Source organism: Mesoplodon mirus (genome assembly GCF_964341445.2).
Source record: "Mesoplodon mirus genome assembly, chromosome: 4".
Lineage (NCBI taxonomy): Eukaryota > Metazoa > Chordata > Mammalia > Artiodactyla > Ziphiidae > Mesoplodon > Mesoplodon mirus.
Genome location: NC_138979.1, coordinates 134,636,116 through 134,653,784, shown reverse-complemented (window position 1 = coordinate 134,653,784; position 17,669 = coordinate 134,636,116).

Here is a 17,669-nt window from a genome sequence, read left to right as displayed (position 1 = left end):
AGAAACCATGAAACTCCTAGAACATAGGCAGAACACTCCTGAAAAAAATCATAGCAATATTTTTTTTGGATCTGTCTCCCAAGGCAAAAGAAATAAAAGCAAAAATAAACAAATGGGAACTAATTAAACTTAAAAGCTTGTGCACAGCAGAGGAAACCATCAACAAACAAAAAGACAACCTACAGACTGGGAGAAAATAATTTCAAATGATGAAACAAATAAGGAAATAATATCCAAAATATACAAACAGCTCTAACAACTCAACATCAAAAAAACAAAGGACCCAATTTAAAAAATGGGTGGAAGTCCTCTACAGACATTTTTCCAAAGAATACATACAGAGGGCTAACAGGCACAAGAAAGATGCTAAACATCATTAATGATCAAAGAAATGCAAAATAAAACCACAATGAGATATTACCTCACACCTATAAAAATGGCTATCATCAAAAAGTATACAAATAACAAATGTTGAAGAGGATGTGGAGAAAAGGGAACCCTCTTACACTGCTGGTGGGAATGTAAATTGGTGAAGCCACTGTGGAAAACAGTATGGAGGGTTCTCAAATACAATGAATAGAACTACCATATAACCCAGCAATTCCACTCTTGGTTACTTATCTGAAAAAACAAAAGCAGTAATTCAAAAAGAGACATGCACTCCATGTAATAAAGATACATAGCAGCATTACTTACAATTGCTAAGATATGAAGCAACCTAAGTGTCCATCAACAGATGAATGAATAAAGAAGGTGTGGTAATATACATACAATGGAATACTACTCAGCCATAAAAATGAATGAAATAATGCCACTTTCAACAACATGGATGGACTTGGAGGGTATTATGCTAAGTGAAATAAGTCAGACAGAGAAAGACAAATGCTGTATGATTTAACTTATATGTGGAATCTAAAAAATAAAACTAGTGAATATAACAATAAAGAAACAGACTCACAGATATAGTGAGCATATTAGTGGTTACTAGTGGGGAGAAAGAAGGGTGGAGAGGCAAGTAGGGGTAAGGAAATAAGGGGTGCAAACTACTATGTATAAATTAAATAAGATACAAGGAGATATTGTACAACACAGGGATATAGCCAATATTTCATAATAACTACAAATGGAATATAACCTTTAAAAATTGTGAAACACTGTTGTACATCTGAAACTTACATAATATTGTATATCAACTATATTTCAATAAATAGTAAAATAAAAATAAACAGATATTGAAATTAAGAAAGCAATTCCATTTACAGTAACACTGAAAAATGTACTTAGGAAAAAAATTTTTAAAAACAAGTATAGGTTTCAACACTGAAACTATGAAATACTGCTGAAAGAAGTTAAAGAAGATCTACATAAATAAAGACTCATTTCATGTTCTTAGACTGGAAGACTCAATATAGTCAAAATGGCAATTCTTCTAAACTTGATCCATTAAAAAAAACTATGTAATCTCTATCAAAATACCAGGGTTTTTTTTTTGGTAGAAATTGGAAGTTAATCCTAAAATTTATGTAGAAGTGCAAAGCACAGAATACTCAAAAATTTTTGAAAAAGTATATATAATAAAGTTAGATGACAAACTATCCAATTTCAAAATTAACTATAAAGTCACACTAATCAAAACAGTGTGGTATCGGCAAAAGAAAAGGCATACAGATCAACAGAACAGAAATGAGGGCATAGGTATGAGAGTCCAGGAACAGATTAATTGATTTTCAACAACGATATCAAGTCAGTTCAATGCAGGAAATGACAATTTTGTCAACAAACAGTGCTGAGACAATTGCATGTCTGTATGAAAAAACAAAGGGAACTTAATTAGACCCTTATGGATCACACAATATACATGTTAATTCAAAATGGATAATTACCTAAATGTAAGACATAAAAAAAAACAAAATCTTCTAGAAGAAAAAACAGGAGAAAAGTTTTGTGAGCTTTGAGAAAAAGTTCTTAGGTAAGACACCAAAAACACAATTCATAACAAAAAAATTAATAAATTGGATTTCATAAAAATTAAAAACTTCTATACTTCAAAATACTACATTTAGAAAATTAAAAGATAAGTCAAAGACTGGAAAAAAATATTTGCAACTCAAATACTTAATCAAAAATTTGTACAAAAAAATTATAAAGAACTATTACAACTCAAGAATAAGAAAACAATTCAATTTTTTAAATGGGCAAATGATTTAAACAGACTTTTCACCAGAAGAAGATATATGAATGGATAGTAAGCACAAGAAAAGATGTTAGTCATCATTAGTCATTAGAGAAATGCAAATTAAAACCACAGTGAAATATCATGACACACCCACATTAATGGTTATAACAGAAAGATAGATAATACCCAGTGTCAGAGAGGATACAAAAAAACTAAATCCTTGTTCATTGCTGATATGATATTACGAGGTAAGGAATGTAAAGTGGCATAGTCACTTTGGAAATCAGTGTATCAGTATCTTACAGGATTTAAAAATACACTTATAGTATGATGTAGCAATTTCACTCCTAGGGATCTAGCCAAAGAATTAAAAACATATGTCCATAAAAGGACACGTACATGAATATTCACAGCACCATTATTCATAATAATCCCAACCTGAAAACTATCTAAATGTCCAACAACTTGTGAATGGATAAACAAAATACTATTCAGAGATATAAAGGTACAAAATACTGATACATGCTAAAACATGGGTAAACAGCCCATCCAAATTCATCAAATGCAAAAGACTACATTTTATATGATTCCCGTTATATAATGTCTAGAAAAGCCAAATCTGTAGAGACAGAAAGCAGAATATCATTGTCTACTGTACATTTTGATGTAATACCACTGACAAAAATTCTTTAAAATCCAACTTAATGTTATACGGTAGGAATGGCCACTTTGCACTTGCAACTGCCATTGGCATTGTGAAAAGGTATCAGATTAAAACATAAATCAGTTTTTTTCAGATGATTTGCCCAATAGAATGATATTTAAATAAAAGACAGTTTATAGTTTTAAAAATAACACGTTTTTTACTACTTTCTACTATAGAACATTTTTCAAAAATTGAAAAGCTTTTTAAACAATTCCTATAATATTATCACTCTGAAAACTAGTATTTCCTTCCACGTTTTATGTTTTGAATAAAACTTGGTAATATTAATAACTAGAATTTAATCCTACTATATTTTTATCCTTAATGTCATATATTAAACATTTTCCCCATGCCTTTAAACATGCTTTCAAACCTTATTTTTAATAGTCATATAACAACATAGCAGGCTCTGATTTCATTGAAAATTTTCTAAAAGTGGGATTTCTATTATGAAGAGTGTGAATATTTGCAAAGTTATTCATACACATGGTCAGTCTCCAAAAATAAGTAGACAGATAGATAAACAGAAAGACTGTAACAGTTTATATTCCCACCAGAAATTAATTAAAGTACTCATTTCTCCTTAAAATTATGTATTTTTAAAATCACTGATAATTTAATAATGAAAAGTTATTGCCTGTTTTTAATTAATATTTAATGATTATATGATGGAATTTTGATGATCTAGCTAAGCAAGTATTTTACTCTGATGACAGTCTTGAAAACTTTCAAGTTTTAACTCTTGCCTGTTTAATTGTGTGACTGAGAATTTTAGATACATCTTTTGTTAAAAATTCTGCATACATAGACAACTAAATGCATGAATGATTGAGCCTGGAAGAAAGTGTAAAATCCTTCTACTATACTCAAAACTGCCCTTCAAGGCATAGTCAGTTGTTACTTTCTTGAAGACTCTGGAAACAATCTGCTCTTCCACTTTATATATCCCAGAAATTTTTAACTGTTCCTTTCTTGTTATACCAGATTCACTTAAAAAATATATATTTTAGAGGAAAAGTTGACATGAATTACCAGAAATGCAGACACTTGATGTGCTCTCTTTTAAGACTATCTACCCTCTAAACTGTTTCTCACAAAGAGATGTATTGAATTTCTGTGGTAATTACTGATCCAATTAGTAAGTCAGGGTTACATACCTAACAAAAGTAGAAAAGCGAATGGTTAACACAAATCTTAAGGTATGTAGAAATACAGATCCAACGCCATTTCAAAAGTCCCCAGATGCATAAGCAAGGAAAACATGTATTCAGGGGATAGTATGATGTGTTTTTTAGCTGCTTCTTATATTAACTTTTGCCTCTTATTGTTGCCAGTTGAGTGAAACTTGGTGGAATACAAGAGTTAGTGTACTTTTCAAAGGTAAGAAATTTTCCAATGGTAATTTTCCATTATTCCATAATTCTCTTTTTAAAATAAGGGTTAGTATAGTACTATATATGATACAGTTTTATTTCAATTATTCCACATAAACTTATTGAATAGCAGGAACTACCTGAAGCATTAAATACAAAGATAAATAAGACATGGTTCCAGCCATTTAGGGAACTTATAGTCTGTAAGTTTAATATTTATATTAGCAAATATTCTGCTGACTTCAAGAGGGTCTTGTCTTGGTCAAAAAAAAAAAAGAAAAAAGAAACAAAAAGGATGTCATTCTGTTTCTTATTGCAATGTTCCTGTGAAAGGAGTCAGTTCACTTGCTCTTGGCTGCTTTATGCCAAGTTTCTTAAAATTGCAGCATATTATTCTATTTAGGTAATTTCTCATTGTAACTACACTAGTCAGATTATTTGCTTAATAATTATTTGACAATATTTTAAATTTGCTATTGGGAAATAGATTGAAGCAATATTTAAAACAAAATTTTAAAGAACATCATTACATTTTGTCTTATTAGTAATTGCTCTAAGTTCTACATTGCAGAAATAATTTTAGTACAACTAATTTAGTTTGCTACTCTTATTTTATTCTTTTCTTAGCAAAATTAAAACCAAAATTTTTCCAATAAGCTCCCCTTAGTAAATTTTTACTCTTAGTATGGCCAGATTTAAAATATATGTAACATATTTCAAACTATGCAATGTTAAGATGCAATGTTTTAAGAATAATTGAAATTTTCATGAATTTTGTATAGTTTAAGTTTTTGCTTGATAGCTTTTGTTTATAAGTTGTATTTGTATTTTATAAGTTCATCTTGATGTTTTAAGTTTCCACCTTAACACCAAGGAAAGAATCTGAGTAAGTACAATCCCATTTGCTAAAAGTTTAGATAAACAATACCAATCTTGACAACTAAAAGTCTAAAGGAATAGACTCGTTGATTCAGAAATATTTTCCTTCTTTCTCTTAAGCCTTTTACTAATATCAGAAGGTTTTTTTTCTTACAAGAAAGAAAATTCTCCCAGAAAAATAAGTTATTCCATAAAATAAGTATCAAGATAAGTATCATGAATAATTGACAGCTAAGCATTCTCTCAAAGGAAAATTCAATTATATATTTTAGTAAAGAGTTACTCTATTTATACATCTAATATCAAGTCTAAACATGAATGTTTGCTTGAATAATCTGCTTTTATTATTAACTAAACATTATGCAATTGAAATTCCCACATCTTATATTCTACAACAGAAAAGGACTGGTCATATTTTGAGCAGCCATAATCAAGGTGCTAAGACTAATTTAAGCTAATAACTGATTATTATTTATAATAGAATAATGAAAAGATATTCCTAGTTTCTGAATATGGAAATAACATGGCATTCCTTGGATACATGCTAATAGTTAAGGAATTTCTGCTCTTTTTATAGTGTTCTTAGGTAACAGTAATAAGAGAATATTGAGCAGGGAAAATGCTATTCTATTAAAAAGAAAGAATTCGTTAGTTTCATTGGAATGTCCATTTAGATAAACTGTGAAATATTTATTGTAAAAGATTAGTGTATAACCTAAAAATAGAAATGGTTCCTTAACAAATGCAAACAGAAGTAGCCAAAGTTTAAAAGGAATTAAATGCACTGAATGATAATAGCACCTATTCCATCTATTTGTGGTGAAGATGAAATATGTTATTACATGTAAAACATTTAGATTAGTGCCTCAGCACATAGTAAGTACTCAATAAAAATAGTATCAAACATATACATATACTGTTTTAGTTAGCTCAGGCTGCTGTAACAAAATATCACAGACTGGGTGGTTGAAACAGCTGTGAGTTTATTTCTCACAGTTCCAGAGTCTGGGAAGTCCAAAATCAAGGTGCTCATAGGTTGGGGGTCTGGTAAGGGCCCTCTTCCTGGTTTGCAGAGGCCTGTCTTCTCCTTACATCCTCACGTATCATTTCCTTGGTATAAGGGAAGAGATAGAGATCACCTATCTCTTTCTCTTTTTACAAGGGCATTAATTTCATCATGAGGGCCCTACCTTCATGACCTAATCTAACCTTAACTACTTCTCAAAGGCCCCACCTGCAAATACAATTACATTGCTAATTAGGGCTTCAACATATGAATTTGAGGTGGATAAACGTTCAGTCCATGGCATATACATATATGTGATGTATGTCTATGACACATAAATAGTAAGATATGTAAATAAGAATGGAGGAATATTCCTTTGAACTAGAAAGTACAATTTCATTAATGTGTATGCACTTAGTACAATATGTAGAATAATTGTTATTCTTCAATAGCAATTATTGAACAAAATGTATAACAAGTATATATTTGTATATAATTCTCATAATCTGACTCAGTTTTGCTCTTAAATTTTAATTTAAAACTTTATTGGTCTTCCCTGGTGGCACAGTGGTTAAGAATCCACCTACCAATGCAAGGGACACGGGTTTGAGCCCTGGTCTGGGAAGATTCCACATTCCGTGGAGCAACTAAGCCCGTGTGACACAACTACTGAGCCTGTGCTCTAGACCCTGCGAGCCACAACTACTGAGCCCGCGTGCCACAACTACTGAAGCCCGCGCACCTAGAGCCAGTGCTCCACAACAAGAGAATTCACCACAATGAGAAGCCAGCACACCACAACAAAGAGTAGCCCCCACCCTCCACAACTAGAGAAAAGCCCACGTGGAGCAACCAAGACCCAATGCAGCCAAAAATAAATAAATAAATTTATAAAACAAACCAAAAAGAAAACTTTATTAAAAATATTAATTTAACTGACTTAAAAATACTTCTTTCTATTGAATCATCCTCTTAAGGCTTATAAAAGATGATACCCACATGGTTGGCCAAATATCTGACTTTCCACTGGATATAATCTAAGTTCCATAAAAAGATAAAAAATATACACTTGTATCAGAATAACTGTACTTGCAGAAGATAAGTATGATACACTGTGGCATCTTCTATATAGGCCATTTCATTAATATGGTTACAAGTAAAATTCAAAATCTTCAAAGCACAAAAAAAGTTATAAATATTTCATGACAGATTATGCTATTAAATCACACTTACAGAGGGTTCAGCAATCCACAGGCCAGACAGAAGTAATGACACTTGGCATCAAAGTGTCAAAAGATTCACCTGAGAAGGAAAAAATAATTCCATTTTATTTAAGCAGGGGGTCAATGTTCAGCAAGCTTTTCCTCCCTGGAAGGGTAATGATTTCAATGCAATTACCCCTCAGCTGTCAGAATCCGAAGGTCAGATTTGACCATTTGCTATTTTTAAATGCACTTACTGGGCCTACCAGCTAGACTGAAATTTGCAGTAACTATACAACTAATCTTGAGTGCTGGTAAGAAAGCAGGAAATCATGAAACAGAAACTGTAAGTTAACCTGTGAAATGGAAGTCAGTAGCAAATGTAATGTGCTAGGTGGTTTTGAAATATTAAAGTTTGGAAACTGAAATTCTATTAATACTTATCTCCAGTTAATAAGAAGGTAAACAACTTTATCTAATCTACCAGAGAACCAGAAAAAATTATATTTTCCCCAAATTACCCTTAACTTTCAAAGAACTTTTGTCTGTTTTATTTTTTTTTTTCCGTACGCGGGCCTCTCACTGTTGTGGCCTCTCCCGTTGCGGAGCACAGGCTCCGGATGCGCAGGCTCAGCGGCCATGGCTCACGGGCCCAGCCGCTCCGCGGCATATGGGATCCTCCCAGACCGGGGCACGAACCCGTATCCCCTGCATCAGCAGGCGGACTCTCAACCACTGCACCACCAGGGAGGCCCATGTCTGTTTTATTGTTTCATTGTCTTTTTCTTTCTGTAACCTCAAGCAGATTGCTTATTCCTTCTCAGAGTTAATCTCTCTATGTAGCCCATAAAGAATTTCAATCTCCTTCACAAATTTCCTGAGGTATTAATTCCATAAGATACTTAGGTTATTAGGTTGTATCCAATTTTTTTCAACCAATAATTTGAAGGGTCCCTCCTCTTCAAGGGTTAAGGTGTAATTAGCCCTTCCACTGAGACACAAACATCTATCTGACCCAAACTTTTACTTTCCTACAGGTGAAGGGGTTCCCTACCCTCTTTTTCTTGCTGGACTTATTTACAGCTTTATTGAGGTATAACTTACATTAAATAAAATTCACTTATTATATGTGTATAAATTGATGGATTTAGGGAAATGCACACAGTTATGTAAACATCCCTATCAAGATACAGAATAATTCCAGCACCATAAAACATTTCCTTTGTCCCTTAGAGTCAATCACCTCCCCTGACTGTGACCCCAGGTAAATAGGATGCAGATTGAAAATGGTATAATGTTAGTGGAAAAGGTATGATCTTAGCCTAAGGCTTCATGTTTTTTAACTCTTGCTTTACATTGGAAAGAGTGCATGTGTTTGTTAAATCCTTTGAGTTGAAATGAAGAGAAAGACTGGATAAATAATAGGGGTTTACTGAAAGGGTAAACAGCAGCTCTCCTCTAATACTTGGCCATCCAGGTATCTCCCTCTACATCTATCCCTCTCACAGTGCTTTGGTCAGTGACACTGCTAGCAGCGTTGTCTTTTACTCCTCTCTGTATGTATTGATGTTGAGGTTGCTTGGTTTCTTCTGTCATTACTGGTTCAGATGCTGTCAGGTCTTGGGTTTCTTTGGACTGACTGGCCAGTGGGAAGAGTGAGGAGAGTTTGCTGCAGTCTTTGACTTTACCATTAACTGCTTCCACTACATTCCTGGATACTTCTCTCTACACTCTTCTCCACCAACCAGCCAGTCTTCTCTGCACTTTCCAGTCTTAATTCCAAGGGAAAATAGGCTGATTGGTTTAACTAAATATGTTCCACACTTAAAATATTTGAAGGAATACAAATTCTTGATAGGTTAGGTGGTATTTCTAAAATAAAAAGAAATATTTTCAACTACATTTTTCTTACAATGATTCTGTATAAGAAACATTTTTGCTTTTTCACATCTGGAAAGTTCTCAACCAATGTCACGTATCTAGGACCTGTCATACCAGAATACCTCACAAATCACTGTCCAGTATATAGTCTGCCTTAAGGTAAAGTCCATATTCTTGGTCCACCAGTGACCAACACTGCCCAAATCATACTGGAGGACCTCTTCTCTGAACAGAGAGGCTGTGAGGAAGAGTTACTGAGCACTATTGAATATCTGATACAATAAATATTTATGTGTGTTTGCACATGTACACACATATGACACCACACCACCACACATTGGAAACTGATAGTATTTTGCCTGCTCATTTTAATGCATGGAGAAGTGTTCTAAGTGAATGTGGAGACCTAACCTACAGTAAATGACAGTAATCTACACCTTTGTAAAGTCTGGACATTTGTCACCTTGATACTTCTATTCTGAATTATGAAAATAATGCCTGAAAAAATAAATCATGGTGTATATTCAATTGTAAACATATATAATAATATGTCAAAACCTAACTTTGTACAGTTCTAGTTAGAGAAATTGTGATATAGTAGGTGCTAACCAGCAGCCTTGACAATCATTTCTTAATTAATAGATCTGTAGGTTCATGTCTAGCAGACTCTAAGAGAACTGTTCCCAGACATACAGTTTGGGTAAATGTAGAGTGGGCCCTGAGGTTCTATATTTGTAAAAATTTTCTAAGTGACTCAAGTGTGTAGCCATGTTTGCATATCACTGGCCTAGGAAATCACTGTGGTCACTTGGACTCATTTCATTCACTTTTACCTGGTTTGAACTTCCCAAATGAAGCTAAATCATGGCTTAATCTTTCTGGTGATCAGCCCCAGTCTAGGATCCCACCAAGAGTTGCCTCATTAGAACAAAAAATTCTATCACTCAGAAAATGTCAAGGGATTTAGGAGCCCTGTGTCAGATGTGCCTATAATATAGGAAATTATAAGGGTTCTAGGAGCTCTATGTCAAGATCAAATGTTAGAACAAAAGATTCTCCTAGTACCCCTACTCATACGGTTTTAGGAGAGCTATATCAGAAATGAGGGGCAGAGACCAATAAATATTTCTTATTATTTCACAGCTCATTAACTCTGGGCATTATAAATGAGAATAAACTCAAAATAATTTAAACAGTATATGGATAAGCTACATTTGCCTGTTTACTAATAATTATTTTCATTTATTTAATGATTTTACTATATTCAGGGCACTTTAATCAAGAGCTTTACTTATACTACCTTATTTAAATTTCACACAACCCTATGACCAAGCCATATTTATTATCTTTACATTACAGATGGCAAACAAAGACATGAAAAATTAAGAAACTGCCCCAAGGTCACATAACTAAGGCATGACAGGGCCAGGCAGTCTGACGCCAGGGCTCATACTCATAAGAAGATGCTGACGCAATTTATATAATACTTATTAACAATGTTACATACCTAACAATTAACTTGGGCACCGAGGTAATTAATTAAATTTACTACATAAAACTGAAAAGCAGTCTTGTTTCATCACAAAGCATAGCCCTCTTCACTAACAACTAATAAACACATCTAGTCAATACGGTTAGAGTGGAGTTTCTATCCAAGCTCATGGATCCCACTCTCCTTCTGTCTCTGACTTGCACTGTCTGCTTATTGAACCACATGGTAACTTTTTTTTTTTTTTTTTTTTTTTTTTTTTTTGCAGTATGCGGGCCTCTCACTGTTTTGGCCTCTCCCGTTGCAGAGCACAGGCTCCAGACGTGCAGGCTCAGCGGCCATGGCGCACGGGCCCAGCCGCTCTGCGGCATGTGGGATCTTCGCAGACTGGGGCACGAACCTGTGTCCCCTGCATCGGCAGGCGGACTCTCAACCACTGCGCCACCAGGGAAGCCCCCACATGCTAACTTTTGATGATAGTCAACAGGAGCTTTCAGATCTCCTCTTCAGTGCTCACTTCAGATTATTAAAGGGTAAGGTTTGCAATTCTTAACAAGAAAAGTTTCCACAACTGCTGCAATTACTGTATTATTGTCATTATGGTTAATTTTGATTAAGTGTGGGTAAGGGTTAATAAAACCCATCCCCTTCTGCATGAAAATCTGATATTTGGTTAACTTTCTAGCTCAGGTTTTTTTTAAACTGATAAATATAGAATATTGACATTGTTATTAGGATATTTTACTTGTAGTAAAAATGATCTCTGACTGGTAGATTGCATCTGGACTTTATAAACTATAAATACTTTGTGGAAAGCCATAATTTTAGGCATGTTCTGGTTCTCATAATTAGGCATGTCACATGTGCCACACGACACTCCAGCTCAGAGTCTCATCTGATCTAGAGAACTGCCCAACCCTGAAGGAATTTGGATTTGCCATTACAAGTTGTCTTTCATCCATGGTAGCGATTTTATTATATTATCTGACTTGAGATTGGAGTCAGACTTAGTGGAGCACTCTTATCAAAACTAGACCCCAAGAGAAAAAAAAAGTTTTACGAAATTTTTTCTTTCCTTTCTCTTTTTTAGACATACATTTGCCATATCTAATGACTTCACTATCTTACACATATAAAGCTAAAGCATGAACTTTAGAATGGTTCAGAATAGCAAGAATCGGTATAAATGGTCATATTAAAAATTTAAAGTATAGCATGTTTCAAAGCTTTTAAAAATGACTTTGACATGTCTGAGATGAATTCAGTTACTTTTAATAAAATTTATTTTTCTCATAGTGAGTTCTCAATATAAATCCAGAATGAAATAGCAGTTAAACACATTTTTGTCCAATTTCATCAAACACTCATGATAAATTTTAAATAAGAAGGAGCTTAGGGTTAGGACTAGTGAATTCAGCAAAATTACACTGAGTAGATCCAGTTACCCTCAAAAGAAAAGCATTTTAAGGGAAAGAAGTAACAAAAAGTACCCTGTTATTTAGAGAACAGTATAAATTCATAGTGGAAAAAAGTCAGACCCATCCATTCTATCAGCTGTTGTAATTCTATCACTTTGCATATATTCACCTAGTCTTAGACAACTGTAAAACTATTTATCTTAGAAATAGAATTCAAATTACTAAACAGAGCATTTCCCTCCAGTACAAATCAACTCAATACTTATGAACTCCATTTTAATAAGTAAATTTGTTCAACATGCAGATTAAATTCCAATGTTAATTAACATCTTTCTAGAAAACCCTGAATAATACTATTCAGAGTTTAAATTATAATTTATATGAACACTGATTTCTATTTTGATAAATTATTTTCTCATAGCAACTTGCATTTTAATTGGGAGGGTAATGGTTTTATGTAACCAAGAATTTTAGCTGTGGAAAATTGAGCCACTAAAACTTAAAACATAAAAGAGAAGTACAAGGTTTAAGTTGAATTAACTAAGGGAGGCGATGAGTGGCTAGAAGTAGAAGGATTAAAGAGAGAGAGAAACAGAAAGAGGTTTTTGGTAAGAGACAAAAAGAACTAGAGATGCATGCAGGTTGCCCAGCAGAGGGACTATGAGAGGGGGATAGTTTTAAATTCCTTACTCCTGAGCAAAATATACACTATGCACAAAGCCAAGAGCATCATTAAATTGGCTAAGGCAATGGGTCCTCTTTGGTCTGTCCTAGAATCTGGGCACAAGCAGCTAGTGATGAAGAATAGGAAGAAGAAAATATAAAAAAAAAGAAAAAGTTGACTACTCCAGTTTAAACAATGGCCCATACTCAGCCATAAAAAAGGACTGAAATAATGCCATTTGCAGCAACATGGATTGAGCTAGAGATGATCATACTAAGTAAGTCAGACAGAGAAAGACAAACATCATATGATATCATTATCTGTGGAATCTAAAAAAAAAACGATTTAAATGCACTTACAAAACAGAAACAGGCTCACAGACATAGAAAACAATCTTATGGTTACCAAAGGAGTAAAGCGGGGGGAGAGGTAAATTAGGAGTTTAGGATTAAGAGATACACACTACTATATACAAAATAGATAAACAAGGACTGACTGTATAGCACACCTGAAACTAACACAACATTGTAAATCAACTATTCATCAATAAAAAAATGTAAAAGAATAAAATAAAAACAATGGCCCAGCTCAGAGGCTGCTTGCTTAAAATCAACAGAGGTGAAGCCGGCAGATTTTCAGCTAGGAGGCATCAGTGTTGGGGCTGATGATACTATGCTAAAGGGATCTTTCAGGCAGTTGCCTAGAGCACTGAGGAAAGTGGCCCTCAACTGGGGCAATAGCTAGAAGCTAAGAATGCAAACATCATTATGAGAGAAATAATATATTTATTAATAGTTAACACTGCAGTAGCACTTGCCAAATTAATGCAATTTATGGAATTTTTGTTATTTATGACTGTTCCTCACAGATTCCAGGTATAATCAATTAATTAGGTCAGAGACCTTTTTAATTCCCTGACTCCTAACATGCTAATAGTTCCCACCGTGAGCAAATATGTAACATGAGACAGGCACAGGTTGATAATGAAGCATAGTAAGGCAAGGATAATAGCAGGATTTAGAGCAGCAGTTCCCAAACTTTAATATGCATATGGATCAACTGGAGATCTTGGTGAAAAGCAGATTCTTTTTTTAATTTAATTTTTATTTTATATTGGAGTATAGCTGATTTACAATATTGTGTTAGTTTCAGGTAGACAACAAAGTGATTATTATACCTGTACGTATATCCATTCTTTTCCAGATTCTTTTCACATATAGGTTATTAGAGAATATTGAGTAGAGTTCCATGTGTTATACAGTAGGTCTTTGTTGATTATCTATTTTGTATATAGTAGTATGTATATGTCATTCCTGAACTACTAATTTATTCCTAGCCCCACCCCCGCCACATTTCCCCTTTGGTAACCCTAAGTTTGTTTTCAAAGTCTGTGGATCTGCTTCTGTTTTGTAAATAAGTTCATTTGTATCAGTTTTAGATTCCACAAATAAGTGATATCAAATGATACTTGTCTTTTTCTGACTTACTTCACATAGTATGATAATCTCTAGGTCCATCCATGTTGCCACAAATGGCATTATTTCATTTTCTATGGCTGAGTAGTATTCCACTGTATATATGTACCACATTTTCTTTATCCATTCCTCTGTCTATGGACATTTAGGTTGCTTCCATGTCTTGGCTACTGTAAACACTGCTGCATTGAACACTGGGGTGCAGGTATGTTTTTGAATTATGGCTTCTTCTGGATATATGCCTAGGAGTGGGATTGCTAGATCATTTGGTAGTTCTATTTTTAGTTTTTTAAGAAACCCCCATACTGTTCTCAATAATGGTTGTACCAATTTACATTCCCACCAAAAGTGTAGGCGGGTTCCCTTTTCTCTATACCCTCTCCAGCACTTATTGTTTGTAGAATTTTTGATTATGGCCATTATGACTTGTGTGAGGTGATACCTCACTGCAGTTTTCATTTACATTTCTCTAATAATTAGCAATGTTGAGCATTTTTCATGTGATTTTTGGCCATCTGTGCATCTTCTCTGGAGAAAGGTTTATTTAGAACTTCTATCCATTTTTCGTTTGGGTTGCTTTGTTTTTTTTATATTGAGTTGTTTGTATATTTTGGAGATCAATCACTTGTCGGTTGCTTCACTTTCAAATATTTTCTCCCATTCTGTGGGTTATCTTTTTGTTTATGGTTTCCTTTTCTGTGCAAAAGTTTTTAAGTTTAATTAGGCCCCATTTGTTTATTTTTGTTTTAATTTCGTTACTCAAGGATGTGGATCCAAAAAGCTGTTGTTGCAATTTATGTCAAAAAGTGTTATGCCTATGTTTTCCTCTAAGAGTTTTATAGCCAGATTTACATTTAGGTCTTTAATCCATTTTGAGTTTATTTCTGTATATGGTGTTTGGGAGTGTTCTAATTTCATTCATTTCCATGTAGCTGTCCAGTTTTCCCAGCACCACTTATTGAAGAGACTGTCTTTTCTCCATTGCATATTCTTGCCCCTTTGTCATAGATTAGTTGACCAGAGGTGTGTGGGTTTATCTCTGGATTTTCTATCCTGTTCCATTGATCTATATTTCTGTTTTTGTGCCAGCACCATAATATTTTGATGACTGTAGCTTTATAGTATAGTCTGACATCAGGGAGCCGGACACCTCCAGCTCTGTTTTTCTTTCTCAAGATTGCTTTGGCTATGTGTGTGTGGTCTTTTGTGGTTCCATACAAATTGTAAAATTTTTGTTCTAATTATGTGAAAAATGTCATTGGTAAGTTGATAGGAATTGCACCGAATCTGAAGATTGCTTTGGTTACTATAGTCATTTTCACAATATTTATTCTTCCAATCCAAGAATATGGTATATTTCTCCATATGTTTGTGTCATCTTTGATTTCTTTCAACAGTATCTTATAGTTTTCTGAGTACAGGTCTTTTGCCTCCTTAGGTAGGTTTATTACTAGGTATTTTATTATTTTTGGTGTGATGGTAAATGGGATGGTTTCTTTAATTTCTCTTTCTGAACTTTCATTGTTAATGTATAGATATGGAAGACATTTCTATGTATTAATTTTATATCCTGCCACTTTACCAAATTCATTGAAGAGCTCTAGTAGTTTTCTGGTAGCATCTTTAGGATTTTCTAAGTATACTATCATGTCATCTGCAAACAGTTACAGTTTTACTTCTTTTCCAATTTGGATTCCTTTTATTTCTTTTTCTTCTCTGATTGCTGTGGCTAGGGCTTCCAAAACTATGTTGAATAATAGTAGCAAGAGGGGACATCTTGTCTTCTTCCGGATCTTAGAGGAAATGCTTTCAGTTTTTCACCATTGAGAATAATGTTTACTGTGGGTTTGTTGTATATGGCCCTTATTACGTTTGAGGTAGGTTCCCTCTATGCCCACTTACTGGAGAGTTTTTATCATAAATGGGTGTTGAATTTTGTCAAAAGGTTTCTCTGCATCTATTGAGATGATCATATGGTTTTTATTCTTCAATTTGTTAATGTGGTGTATCACACTGATTGATTTGCAGATATTGAGAAATCCTTGTATACCTGGGGTAAATCCCACTTGATCATGGTGTATGGTCATTTTAATGTATTATTGGATTTGGTTAGCTAGTATTTTGTTGAGGATTTTTGCGTCTAAGTTCATCAGTGATATTGGCCTGTAATTTTATTTTTCTGTGTGTGTTATCTTTGTCTTGTTTTGGTATCAAGGTGATGGTGGCCTCATAGAATGAGTTTGGAAGTGTTCCTTCCTCTGCAATTGTTTTCATTAGTTTCAGAAGGGTGTGTAATCTCTTCTCTAAATGTTTGATAGAATTCACCTGTAAAGCCCTCAGGTCCTAGACTTCTGTTTGTTAGAAGTTTTTTTAACCAGTTTCAATTTCACACTTGTAACTGGTCTGTTCATATTTTCTATTCCTTCCTGGTTCAGTCTTGGGAGATTGTATCTTCCTAAGAATTTGCCCATTTCTTTTAGGTCGTCCATTTTATTGGCATATAGTTGCTTGTAGTAGTCTCTTATGATCCTTTGTATGTTTGTGGTGTCTGTTGTAAATTCTTTTTTGTTTCTAATTTTGTTGATTTAAACTCTCTCCCTATTTTTCTTGATGAGTCTGGCTAAAGGTTTATGAATTTTATTTATCTTTTCAAATAACCAGTTTCCAGTTTCATTGATCTATTCTATTGTTTCCTTCATCTCTATTTCATTTATTTCTGCTCTGATCTTTATGATTTCCTTCTTTCTACTAACTTTGGGTTTTATTTGTTCTTCTCTCTGTAGTTACTTTAGGTGTAGGTTTAGGTTGTTTGAGATTTTTCTTGTTTCCTGACGTAACACCATATTGCTATAAAACTCCTCTTAGACTACTTTGCTGCATCCCATACAGTTTGGATCATCATGTTTTTGTTGTCTTTTGTCTCTAGGTATTTTCTAATTTCCCATTTCATTTCTTCAGTTATCCACTAGTAGTTTAGGAGCATATTGTTTAGTCTCCACGTGTTCATTTTTTTACAGTTGTTTTTTTTTCTTGTAGTTGATTTCTAATCTCATACCCTTATGGTCAGAAAAGATGCTTAATATGATTTCAATTTTCCTAAATTTACTGAGGCATGCTTTGTGGCCCAGCATGCGATCAATCCTGGAGAATGTTCCATGTGCACTTGAGAAGAATGTGTACTCTGCTGCTTTTGGATGGAATGTTCTGTATATATCAATTAAGTTCATCTCATCTAATGTGTCATTTAAGGCCTGTGTGTCCTTATTGATTTTCTGTCTGTCCATTGATGAAAGTGGGGTGTTAAAGTCCCCCACTATTATTGTTACTGTTGATTTCTCCTTTTATGGCTGTTAGCATTTGCCTTATATATTGAGGTGCTCCTATACTGGATGCATATATA